At 34.9% G+C, this 11,864-nt stretch overlaps 1 non-coding gene across 1 annotated transcript; it reads right to left on the bottom strand.

Annotated features, from left to right (window-relative positions):
* Nucleotides 1-1,902: 1,902 nt before the first annotated feature.
* Nucleotides 1,903-2,009, bottom strand: LOC123609991. The gene has a single exon (XR_006718032.1). It is a non-coding gene; the product is annotated as a U6 spliceosomal RNA (small nuclear RNA).
* Between the last annotated feature and the right edge of the window lie 9,855 nt (nt 2,010-11,864).

The raw sequence follows: 11,864 nt of genomic DNA, 5'->3' as shown, positions 1-11,864 counted from the left end.
GAAAGTTGAGAGCAGAAAGTTCCTCTGGCTACATTTTCAATGGCCCAGCCCTGGTTCTTAGGTGCCACAGAATTTGGTCTTTCATTTCCTCTGTATCAACCCAACAAATTTTCAGTAACAACTAAGTTGATTTCAGTGCTTTACGGCCTAGAGACTGCTGTCATAAAAGACTGTCCCATTGGTTCCTCACAATTACCCAGTAAGGCAGGTGTTAATATTTGTATCATTTTTGCAGTCAACAAGCTTGAGTCTCAATGAATGGTATGTTCAAAAACCAAAGCAAGGACATTTGACTCAGCAGCTCACTCTTTTTTCCATTAAATCATGCTGTTTCTTTTATTTCTAAGATACAAAATTGCTCTGGTCATTTACCTCACTATTCTCTCAGGCTTCCTGAGTTCAAAGCAATATTGAATGATTATGCTTCCCTATAATTGTCAGAGACCTCTAGCTATAAAAAACATATCACAACTCTACCTCTGTGAAGTAATATAGCATATCTTAGGAGTTTTTCATGCCTTGCTATGAAGAAAAAAAATAATTAATAAGCAAATCTGCTGCTTTATTTATTTCTTCTCTCATTTTTACATTAGGTTGTTTCCCCCTAAGATTTAAGTTCCTAAACAAGAATTGACAGTAATCTCAGGACAATCCAGGCTGCTGTTTTCACAGAGTGTAAGGAATGTTGTAGCTGGCTGCCTCTCAGACTGTTGGCGCTTTAAAATGTGGCTAGCATACATGATGTGTTTTGGTTTTAATTTAAAGGGATATTATTTTTTCATTCTGTCATTTATAGAAACAGAAATTGCAGAAACCCCTGGTATGGGAAATTGTTTCATTATTGTTTTTAATGCTCATTTTCCTACCTGTGAATATTAGTTATCCAAGGTCACCATTATCAGAAGACTTCCAGTGCTGAGTCACATCTAATTCTTTTCCCCTTCTGGGTTCACACAAGGCTGAGACTTCCTACCATGTGACTATGTTTGGATAATGGTCTGCGAGAAGAAATGACGAAGCATTTAATTGTTGATGTGAGACCCTTCTGTACTCTTTCCTATGACTCAGCAACTCAGGAGACATCAAGTTCCAGATGGTGTAGCTGCAAGATACAGAAGCTTTAGAGCCAGGGTCCCCATGGGGACGACGCCCTGCGAAACTATGTGGGCCATGTAAGCAAGAATGAGAAACTTTTGGGGGTAAGCTGAGATTTGGGGGTTGTTTTGTTGCTGCCTATCTTAATTAAAAACCCTCAGAATCAAAAGAACATAGGAATTGGATTCAGACGATTTGGTTGACATCCAACTTAATAGCTCGTGTCAACCTGGATAAGTCCCTTAAATTTGTTGAGTTTCTTATGCTTCCTTTCTAAAATAGAGATAAAAAAATATTCTGTATCTACTTGAAAGAGTGACTACGAAGATCAAATTGCATAGTGTACGTTGAGTCACTCTACAATATATATTCATAAATGTGGTGACACAATTTTGATTTCTTTGATATTGTGATTTCCTGATTAAGGGACTTTCTTTTCCTAATCACCTACATTCCATATCCATAGAAAAAGTAGATAAGAAGACCAAAGTTAGAGTATAGGAATGAACGAGACGCCATTCTTTATTTGTTTTAATCTATTATAGGCATACTGTGGCTCTGATAATTAAATTCAAGATTTCTTAGAGTTAAGTATTCCAGATTCAAGTTCATGACATCCAGCTGTTTCAAATTTGTCTATATGTTTTCCTCTTTACTTTTGAGCATCAGAAAACCAAGACCCTGTCTTCGATTTCTTTTAGCACAAGTTGGAGTACGAAGTAAACTATGTGTTCAGAGAGCATCAAACCAGTTTCTCTTATTTCTTACATTCTTTTTTTTTATGCTTTAAATTATTTATTGAGCACAAAAAATATGGAACGCTTCATGAATCTGAGTGTCATCTTGGCTCAGGGGCCGTGCTAATCTTCTCTGTATTGCCCCAGTTTTGGTATATGTGCTGCCAAAGTGAGCACTAGTTCTTGAATTCCTAAATCAGATTGCCCAGTCCAACAAAACAAAGAGACCAACAAAACCAGTAGGCATTGACTGGACATCTCCTTTACTCACTGAATGGGCAAAACTAAGAAGAGAAACCAACATACAATTAGCTTTCTACATTTTGCACTATGAAATCTGACCACGCTTTGTGTTCTGCCCACATAAAAGATGATGGGAATATGGTGTGACGTGACGTTATCACCTAATCTCTCCACTGAATAAGCAAAGACGGTGCAATCATTAGATGTTCTAGGTAATGGCTAAAAGGAGGCTCTCTGAAGCTGGCTCCACTGATTACTGAATTACCTTGAGCATGCAACTTGTTTATACCTGTTTTTCATCTATAAACGTGATATAAAAATAGCACATAACTCACACAGTAGGTTTAAGAGTTAATGGGTCCAAATCCGTGTTTCTTTCTACGGAATACCACACTTAAGTGGACCAATTATGGTTTATGTCTAAATTGAAATGTAATCTGCTACAAAATTATCCTTCCTTATTTCTGGTAAAAGTCTTTTCTTCTTGTTATTCAAATAGGAGAACTCTATGTGATGTGGGTTTTATTGTTGTTGGTTGGTTGGTTTTTGTTTTTGATGCTGCACCTACATCTCCTTTCAAACCCAACCAGTAGCCAAAACTGGTCAAATATTGTCACAATAGAGTCTCTTCCACTTCCTTTTTGTTGCCATTTCACAAATCCAGGCCCTCATCTTCCCACTGCCTTCATGCTCGGGACTTTCTACCACACGTTCTGCTATCAGTGACTTTCACCTCGCCCTTGCTAGAGTGGATAGAAGAGCTAGTCTTATATTTCTCTTCAAAGATATAGTTTTGAAAAAATAGACATTTGGGCTCATTTCTACCACTAAGAGTATTAAATTATTTAAGGAAGAAATCATTAAAGTAATGAAGTGGTAGTTTTTTTTTTTTGCCCAATATAGTAAGCCACATATGAATTTATAAGAATAGCAATGTTTCATTTTATATATACTGCATATAAATTGAATGGCCACACACTCATACACACACATATATGTACATATACATATGTATATATATTTATATATATAATGTGGCATTGTTTTGTGTGTGTGTGTGTATATATATATATATATATATATATATATGCACAATATACATTTTAATGTCTTCCTTCTTAGAAGGTACAATGATTCTTCACCAATAGATGGGTATCTATGCTAGCATGAAAATGGATGTTAGTCATGAATTCAGATCCAATAAGAAATTCCTGACTTTCAGATTACTATACAATATTTGAAGAAAGCTTTGAAATGGGTATCATATTTTTACGTTGGACATTTGTTATTTGACTTGATGCATGCCCTTTCTGAATTTTATAAGGGCCTCCACAGTACCTACACACACACACACACACACACACCACACACTTACAGAAAGCAAACAAGGGGGAGGAATGTGCTTGTCAGCTTCAATTTTGTATAGATAAAAATCCATGAGACAAGGGGATGAAAACGTAGGAGCAAAGGGACAGGAAATGTCAAGCTTGATAGGTTATGCTGAGGGAAAAGACTTACTCTAAAAATAAGTCCTACCATTTAACCTGCTGGTGTTAATTTGATTTTATATTCAGCAGGAATATTCTATCAGCGATTAAATCTAGATTGTTATTCTATCAAGCTAAGACTTTTGTTGTTCACTGAGCTGAGTATCTCAAAGCTCTTAATCTGTGATTGTCTTTCAGGGAAGTATTTAAAGAATTGTACGAATTTAACTACATAATACACTATCTTGTGGCTTAGTGCTGCCCAAAAGTCTCTGGCGCCTTAAAAGTTATTGTCATTAATATGTTGTTTCCAGGTGAAAAACTCCCCCTTCCCCACAAGGATGACTTTTGAAAATCAACCTCAACCAAATATAAAACAATGCATTCCAAACGCTCTTGTTTTTCCTCATGATTTGTAAATTGAACACAAATGAGTGAAAAATGGAGATAGTCTGCAGCAGAGTTCCACCGACCCCTTCCATTGTCCCTCAATCATTTTTTCCTTTCCTCAGCCAGGAGAGCTGATTCTAGCTGGTAGCAGGTGTCTTATCAGAGTACCTCATCTGTGAATGACTGTTCACACCTAATTTTTCTAGCAGCATTTAATTTTAATGTGCTACATTCCCTCTTCTTCCTTGTTCTAACGCTAATCATTTAGTATCTCTGTTGTTAACCCACTCCAGGGATGGCATGGAGTGAGCCAACATTCCCCTTTTCTGTGCCCACAGCACATATAATCAATGCCACATTCTTTCCTACTGAGTCTAGACATCTCTGGAATTCTTACCTCATTGAACTTCAGATAGTCTTCAACAGTCAATTATGGCTAAAACCTACTTGCTACTCCTGGGTTACTCATTCTCTTTAAGACACATGTGTTATAAAAGTTCAGGAGAAGTAATGGTGGATCTCAAATTTATTTTTATAAGTTATCCTTATTAAGTTAACTACATATGTATATATATATGTATGTATCTATATAATTATCATACAGGCTCATTCTTATGACAGGCATTGACTCTTGTTCATGTTTACTCAAAAATATTATGAAATGAATTGAATATTATGAATATTATGAAATGAATATTATGAAATGGATAATCATAATATTAAGGATGGATATATATATACATATATATAATGATATTAAGGATACATATATTATGATATTAAGGATATATATATATATGTGTGTGTGTGTATATATATATATATATATGTGTGTGTTTTTAATAGCCATAAATACAGGTGCAAAAAGTAACAACTTATTCAGTCTACAGAAAAAAAAAAAAAAAAAAAACTACCAGAGTACAGCTTTAAGGCAACATGCTTTATTTTATGTTTCCCAAATGGGTTGTACTTAGCTTTATTATAACACTTGCCACATTGCTTTCTAATTGCTTCCTTTCCTGTTTCACTGACTAGCTCCTTAGAAGCAGGAGAGCCTCACTTCTCTTTGTATTGTCAGCACACTATTCAATTTTTCCACATAATAATGGTGTGACAACTGTTTATATAATAAATAACTGATTGAATGAATAATATATTTTTAAACCAGTAGTCTTATATTACTCTGCTGTCATGAAATTAATTCTATTCTTAGCACTTTGATAGCATTTTAATTTTCTAATCCCAGTGAAATTTTGTGCAATGCCTATTTTCAAATGTATATTTGACCTTAGGAAAATCACCCCCCCCCACTTTTTTTTTTTTTTTTACAATATTACAGAAATTGACCTGTGCTCATTCTTTAAACAATTTATTGCTAGTAATTAGTTTAAATTGTGAAATTAGTGTTTAATAGCTATAATCCTTAAACTGTAAAAGTAATTATATTGACGTAGGAGGATGTAAAGGTTATCATACTCACACAACAATGTGAACTTGAAAGTATCTTTGAAGGAGTTCAAAACCAATTTCAAATTAAATCATCTTTGAGCCTTCTGAGAAGTGTTTAGAACTTGAATTTTTAATAAAATAAATATTTTAAATAGATTACATTCACTCTTCTCTTTACAACCCAAATATATTTCCATAACAGAAAAAATCTGAAAAGTCAGAATCTTATAAAAGGTGAATTACTATGTATTTATTATCAATAATAATACTATAAAATTGCTTACAGACCATCCATAAAGGCATAGATTTCTTGACCTTATCAAAGTAGAGATTTTTAGACGCATAAAATGCTGACATACCATTAGATATATTATAGACTATCCCTTAAACCTTGCTGATTAATGGTATGGTGCTAGTTGCTTCGGGTAACCCCACCCCTTCTGAATCCTCAGCTTAAACTCACCCTTTGGAATTTTATTTTGCATTTTGAAATTGAGCTAGCACTAGTCCTTTCCAGTTTCCCCTAGTACCTAGGCTTGGTTAAATCCTGATGGTTATGATTAAACCCTACTTGCATCTGAACTCTGTTTGACACCTTAAACAGGCTTGGAAACATTTGTAAGGGTTAATCAAATGAAGACATGGTAGCATGAAACTCCATGATGGGTCAAGCAAAATACATGTGGGTTAGCATTATGAAAATACAAAGTGAGGGAAAAGGACTAAAACTAGATGTGGGTAAGGAGATTAATGAGTTAAAGTTGAAGAGAACTTGCTCACAAAGACAACTCGTGTGGGAGTCTGAATGCCATCTTGCAGGCGAAGTGGAGTGATTGAAGAACATTGACTGAGAAAGATGCATGACACTGATGGGCACCTCAAGGATGTATTTAAGAGCCAAAGAGTGGAATGAGGAAAACCTGAGAAGCATCTACTGAACTCATCTGGACAACATACTGCAAGAAGGGATATATTGGAATAGAAAACAGACTGAAAATTACTCCCAAAATAGGATACTGCATGTCAGGGTATGGGGAGTGACAGGAAGAGACTGTGGCGTGACTTATAGGTCTTTAGTTTTGACAATTAAGCAGATTATGGTGCCATTTATAGAGTTTGGAACATATGGGGTGGGGTTTCCATTTTGGACATGATGATTTTGAGATGAATATGGTACAATCAAGGGTTAATGGGTAGCCAATATTGTGATACTTGAGTAAACTTAGGACACGGTTTGGGTTGGAGAGACATATTTATGAGTCATTAGCATATAAACAGTTTTCAAAAGTAAGAGAGGTGATGGAACTATAGAACTAGTATCAAGAGAGCATGAGTAAAAGACAATTTATAAGGGATTTTAAGGGTTAGACTGACAAAGAGATGACAAAATAAAAACAAAATGAAACAAAAATCAGAGCTGTTGAAGACAACCCTGGAAAAGCAAAATTTTCCAGGAACGTGAAGTCAAGAGTGTCAGATGCAAAAGAGAAGCAATGGCCTTGAAAGAATGGGGGCGGAGGGCACCTGACATATCTTGTCTTTTTGGACGTTTCTAAATGTTTTTATTATGATATTATTCTGTTAAATCAATGATGGGGAGTTCTAGTATGCTATCCTGGTGTAAACCCAGCATGTCCTATGCCACCTGTGGATTACAACTACAAAAAAATCTGTTAAAAAAATTAAAACATCTACTACCTAGGTAGTTGAACAATAAAAACAGGCAGATTGTGAGAGGGAGTCAACATTTGGAGAAGCAGTGACAAGCGAGTGAGTTTTACATTTCTTTTCTTTTCAGGCTTTATCCCACTGCACAGGCACTAGCCATAGAGTGGCACAGCTAAAACCCCAATAGAAACTCCACCTTCTACAAGAACCAGGAAATGGACCCCTGTGTATGGAGAGTATGCAGAGAATGATTATAACAGGTTCAACTTCTTCATCATTGAAAAGAGCCTTTATGTGAGATTCAGGAGACCCAATTCTAATCTGTGGATCACTAATTTAGATCTGTTTGATTCAACCCCTTCAAGTAATTGCATTATTCTATGAAAAAAAAATGGCTAACATGACACTTTTCTGTTTAATTTCTCTGTGTTAAATGTCAAATATAGCAATGTACTCAAAAGAGCTTTTAAATGATCATAAATTTGTATTTAAATATGTTATTAATCAGATTTATATTTCTATTGGTTTATAACCTCCGGCATTTTTACAATATGGGTCCATACTCTGGACATCATCTGGTGTTCAAGTTCAAATAATTACCATGACTTAGCTTATCTCAGTGCATTTAATGTGATTGTTATTTGATCAGCTGACATCATACTGTAAATGTAGTTTTTTTTTCCCTTGATTCTATCTGTCCTTTATATTCAAGTGTAGATGTAGTGTCCCAGTCTTTATCTGTCAGGTGTTTCATTTAAAGCTCCATGTCTCATGAGCAAGGAAAACCCATTTAGCAATGATGGGAATCTGCTCTTTATGGCCTGTGACTTTTTCACACTTTCCTTTTTCCACATAATTATAGTTCTGAGAGGTTTGTGAACCAACTTAATCACTTGGAAATCATATCACTTCGACTGTTAATACCTTTCATAATTATGACCTTTGAGTTTCTAAACCAGTGCCACTGGAAGAAGAGCTTAACTTGTTGCTCTTTATAGTAGTACTTGGAATAATTACAGTTTTTGATATAATTGATTTAGGAGCACATGTCCAGGTCTAATTGAATATAGCACTATGAATTCCTTTCAGATCAGTTGCATTCTGGGTAATAATCTCAATTGTAACCACAAACTGGGAGTTTTCTCCCTTTCCCTTATCTCCTCTCCTTTTCCCTCCACTTCTCTTTTATTCCCTTTCTCTTCATCTTTTTTTCTTCTCTTCCTGCTTCTTCTCCTCTTTTTGCTCCTTGCTCTTTTTTTTTTTCTCTCCTCTCCCCCCTCCACTCTTTCTTCTCTTTTCTCTCTCCTTTCAGAGGCCTTTTAACCCTTTAAATTTTTTTTAATGAAGGACCAACATTAAAAAATATTTACTCTCTGTAGTTAAATGTAAATGCATCAGGTATTTTCAGATAATGCAGACTTAAAAGTTGTCATATTTATAAGGAAAATAATTTGCATCAACAAAATAATCTGAGTCTCATATGTCCCAGTGAACTACACATTCTATTCTATCTGTTTCACTGACCATTTCACATAAATAGAAGAACCCCTGCATTCAAACAATAGATGGTGGAGGAGGAAAGAGTCTCAAGTTTCTCAAGCTTCCCTTGGTACTTCATTTCTCTCCAAAGTCAGTACATCTCCATTACCACAGCGCAAGCACAGTGTCAACATTTACTAAAAGTTGAAAAAAAAAATAGAAACACGTCTGGAGACAAAAAATATGTATCGCTTTAAATTAGAATATTAGTTTATGTTAAAAAAGCTTTTTGGGTATCTGAGACATTTTGAAGCTGTATGGGAACACAGACCTAGAAAATGTAATAATTACACCTCACAGAAACGATCAATATTGGCCTAAAATTAAACTGAAAATGTAAAGAGTGGAGTTTGAAGTTAGAATAATATTTTCAATCAAAATCTATTTATTGTTTATGCTCTATGCTCTCTTGACTTTAGTTATCTTTTTCAGATTAAGCAACAGCTGAAGTATATATAAATCTACTAAAATTTACATATAAACAGGTTGATATATCAATTACTTTCCATCTAATTTAGTAACGATTACTGAATAATAACAACACTAACAAAAATGACAGCTACCATTTTAGAGAATATTACTGGCATGATTCCAAGGCAATTCACCTACTACCCACACACACACACACACATTTCATCAACACAATGAGCTTGCTGTTACTATCTTTACGCTACAGGTAACTAAGCTGAGGTCAGAAAAAATGATTAAATTGATTTGAACACTGGCTTGTCTGATTATTCTTTTAAACAAAAAAAGTTGCTACCTTGTACTAGGAACTAAGACTATAGAAATGATGAACGCCTAGATCTTGTGTTCAAGCCATTCACAGTCAAAATTGAGCAGGTAGGCTACATATTCATAAACCAATAAAATCAATAAAGTATATGTAGATAAATGCAACATAGAAAATTTTACATGGTAAGGTATAGAGCTAGAAGGCAGCAGGCAGTATACTGATAGAGTAAACCTTAGTTCTGCAGACACTAGTGGAGAATTCTCACTCATAGCTCTTACTTCCACCACCTAACTACAGTTCAAAGGCTGTGACATGCACATTTCTAATTTGTAAGGCTATTGCCTCTGAAAATGCATCATTGTCATTGGAAAAGATGGTCCTTTAGATTGTGAAAGCCTTACTGTCCCCTACCCACCATTCTCTGATGAACAGCTGAGTTGACCCCTATATTCTGTACTCTGAGTGGATGGATATCTTGCGCTCTCTGCAGAGCAGGTCTTGTGTTTCTGTATTATACATCCAGCCTATACGAAACCATCCAACAGGTCAAAGTATGAAGGAATCAACTCTCCCTTAATGGAATGTGGAGTGCCCCTCATAACACCACCACTTTGCCATCATCATTTACAGATTTGGGAAAATAAATTATAAATCATTTTAAAGATTTTATTTATGCACAATAAAACCAATGGTATTTTCCTTTTCCACATCCATTTTTTTGTTTGTTTGTTCATCGGGTGTTGTGAATAAAGAGTAAAAATGTTGAGTGGGTTCTCAATGTTTGGATAACCTGAGATTTGGTGAAAGCACTGTCTTCTGATCAGTAACCAAATAACAGTGATCAGGGACCACTACTGAGGAGAGAGTACTGCTAACATGCCAAAAAATCATAACTAACACGAAGTCACCAGGGGAAAAAGGGATTTATGAGTGTGTGAGGGAGTGCTTGCAGTGCACTTAGCTAGGTGGTTATTTTGGTATGATTTGAATTTTTTTGAAAAACTAAGTTTATCCTACACCAAAATAAAAAGCTTCTGTACAGCAAAGGAAACAGTTAAAAAAACTAAAAAGAAACCTAGTGAATGGGAGAAGAGATTTCCAAATGACAAATCCGATAAAAGGTTGTTAGTCAAAATATATAAAGAACTAATACAACTCAACACCCAAATTGGCAGAAAACATGAACAGGCATTTCTCTAAAGAAGACATCCAAATGGCCAAGAGACACATGAAAAGATCCTCATCACTAATCATCAGGGAAATGGAAATCAAACCTTCCATGAGGTATCGCCTCACATCTGTCAGAGGGGCTCAAATTGAAAATATAAGAAACAACAAATGTTGGCAAAGATGTGGAGAAAGGGAAGCTACATGCACTCTTGGTAGGAATGCAAACTGGTGCAGCCACTGTGGAAAATAGTATAGAGGTTCTTCAAAAAGTTAAAAATAGAACTATCCAATGTTCCAGTAATCACATCATTGGTTATTTACCTCAAAAATACAAAAACACTAATTCCAAAGGATACATGCACTCCTATGTATATAGCAGCATTATTTTACAATAGCCAAATTACAGAAGTGGTCCAAGTGTCCATGGAGAGATGAATGGATAAAGAAGATGTGGTACATATACAATGGAATATTATTCGGCCGTAGGGATGAATAAAATCTTGGCATTTGCAGCAACATGGAAGGGGCTAGAGAGCATAATGGTCAGTGAAATAGAGAAAGACAAATACCATATGACTTCACTCACCTGTGGAATTTAAGAAATAAAACAAGTGAGTAAAGAAAAAAGAGAGGGAGAAACCAAGACACAGACTCTTAGCTACACAGAATTGATGGTTATGAGAGAGGAGTTGGGTGGGGGGATGGGTGAAATAGGTGAAGGGGATTAGAGAGTACATTTGTCATGATGAGCACTGCATCATATACAGAATTGCTAAATCACTATATTGTATGCCTAAAACGAATATAACATTGTGTGTTAATTACACTGGAATTAAAATTTAAAAACTTAGAAAAATAAGATTATCATTTTGTAAAGCAATTTAAAAAATGCTGCCCTCAAAATAAAACTACTGACTGCCATGAAGTAGTTTGATTTCAAATAGCAATTTTCCTCAAATCATATTTTTAAATGCAACTACATTTAATTTTACCTCTCATCATCATGGATTTTTTGATAATAATGTAAACGTTTACATCAATCTACTTTTTTTTTCACTTTTGGCTTTAGTGTTATTTAGCATTTATGTTTTAGGCAAAATTATTTAAAATTATATTTTCAACTGAAAATATGGATAGGTGGCTTAAAATAGGAAATTTTAAGCATAGATTTGAATAAATGGAAATGCACAAAAATCATAAAGGAGATTCAGAAAAACCCATGGAATGTTGCAAAAACCATGTGCATAATAAAAAGATGGAAGTACTTTCCTAACCACAATGAGCAGGTACTTATTAAAAATCAACAGTAAATTTAGAAAGTCAAGGACATACCAAAATGAGTATTTAAAA

Source organism: Leopardus geoffroyi, chromosome B2 (genome assembly GCF_018350155.1).
Source record: "Leopardus geoffroyi isolate Oge1 chromosome B2, O.geoffroyi_Oge1_pat1.0, whole genome shotgun sequence".
Lineage (NCBI taxonomy): Eukaryota > Metazoa > Chordata > Mammalia > Carnivora > Felidae > Leopardus > Leopardus geoffroyi.
The sequence above is the reverse complement of the archived record's forward strand: the minus strand, read 5'-3'. Positions and strand labels throughout refer to the sequence as shown.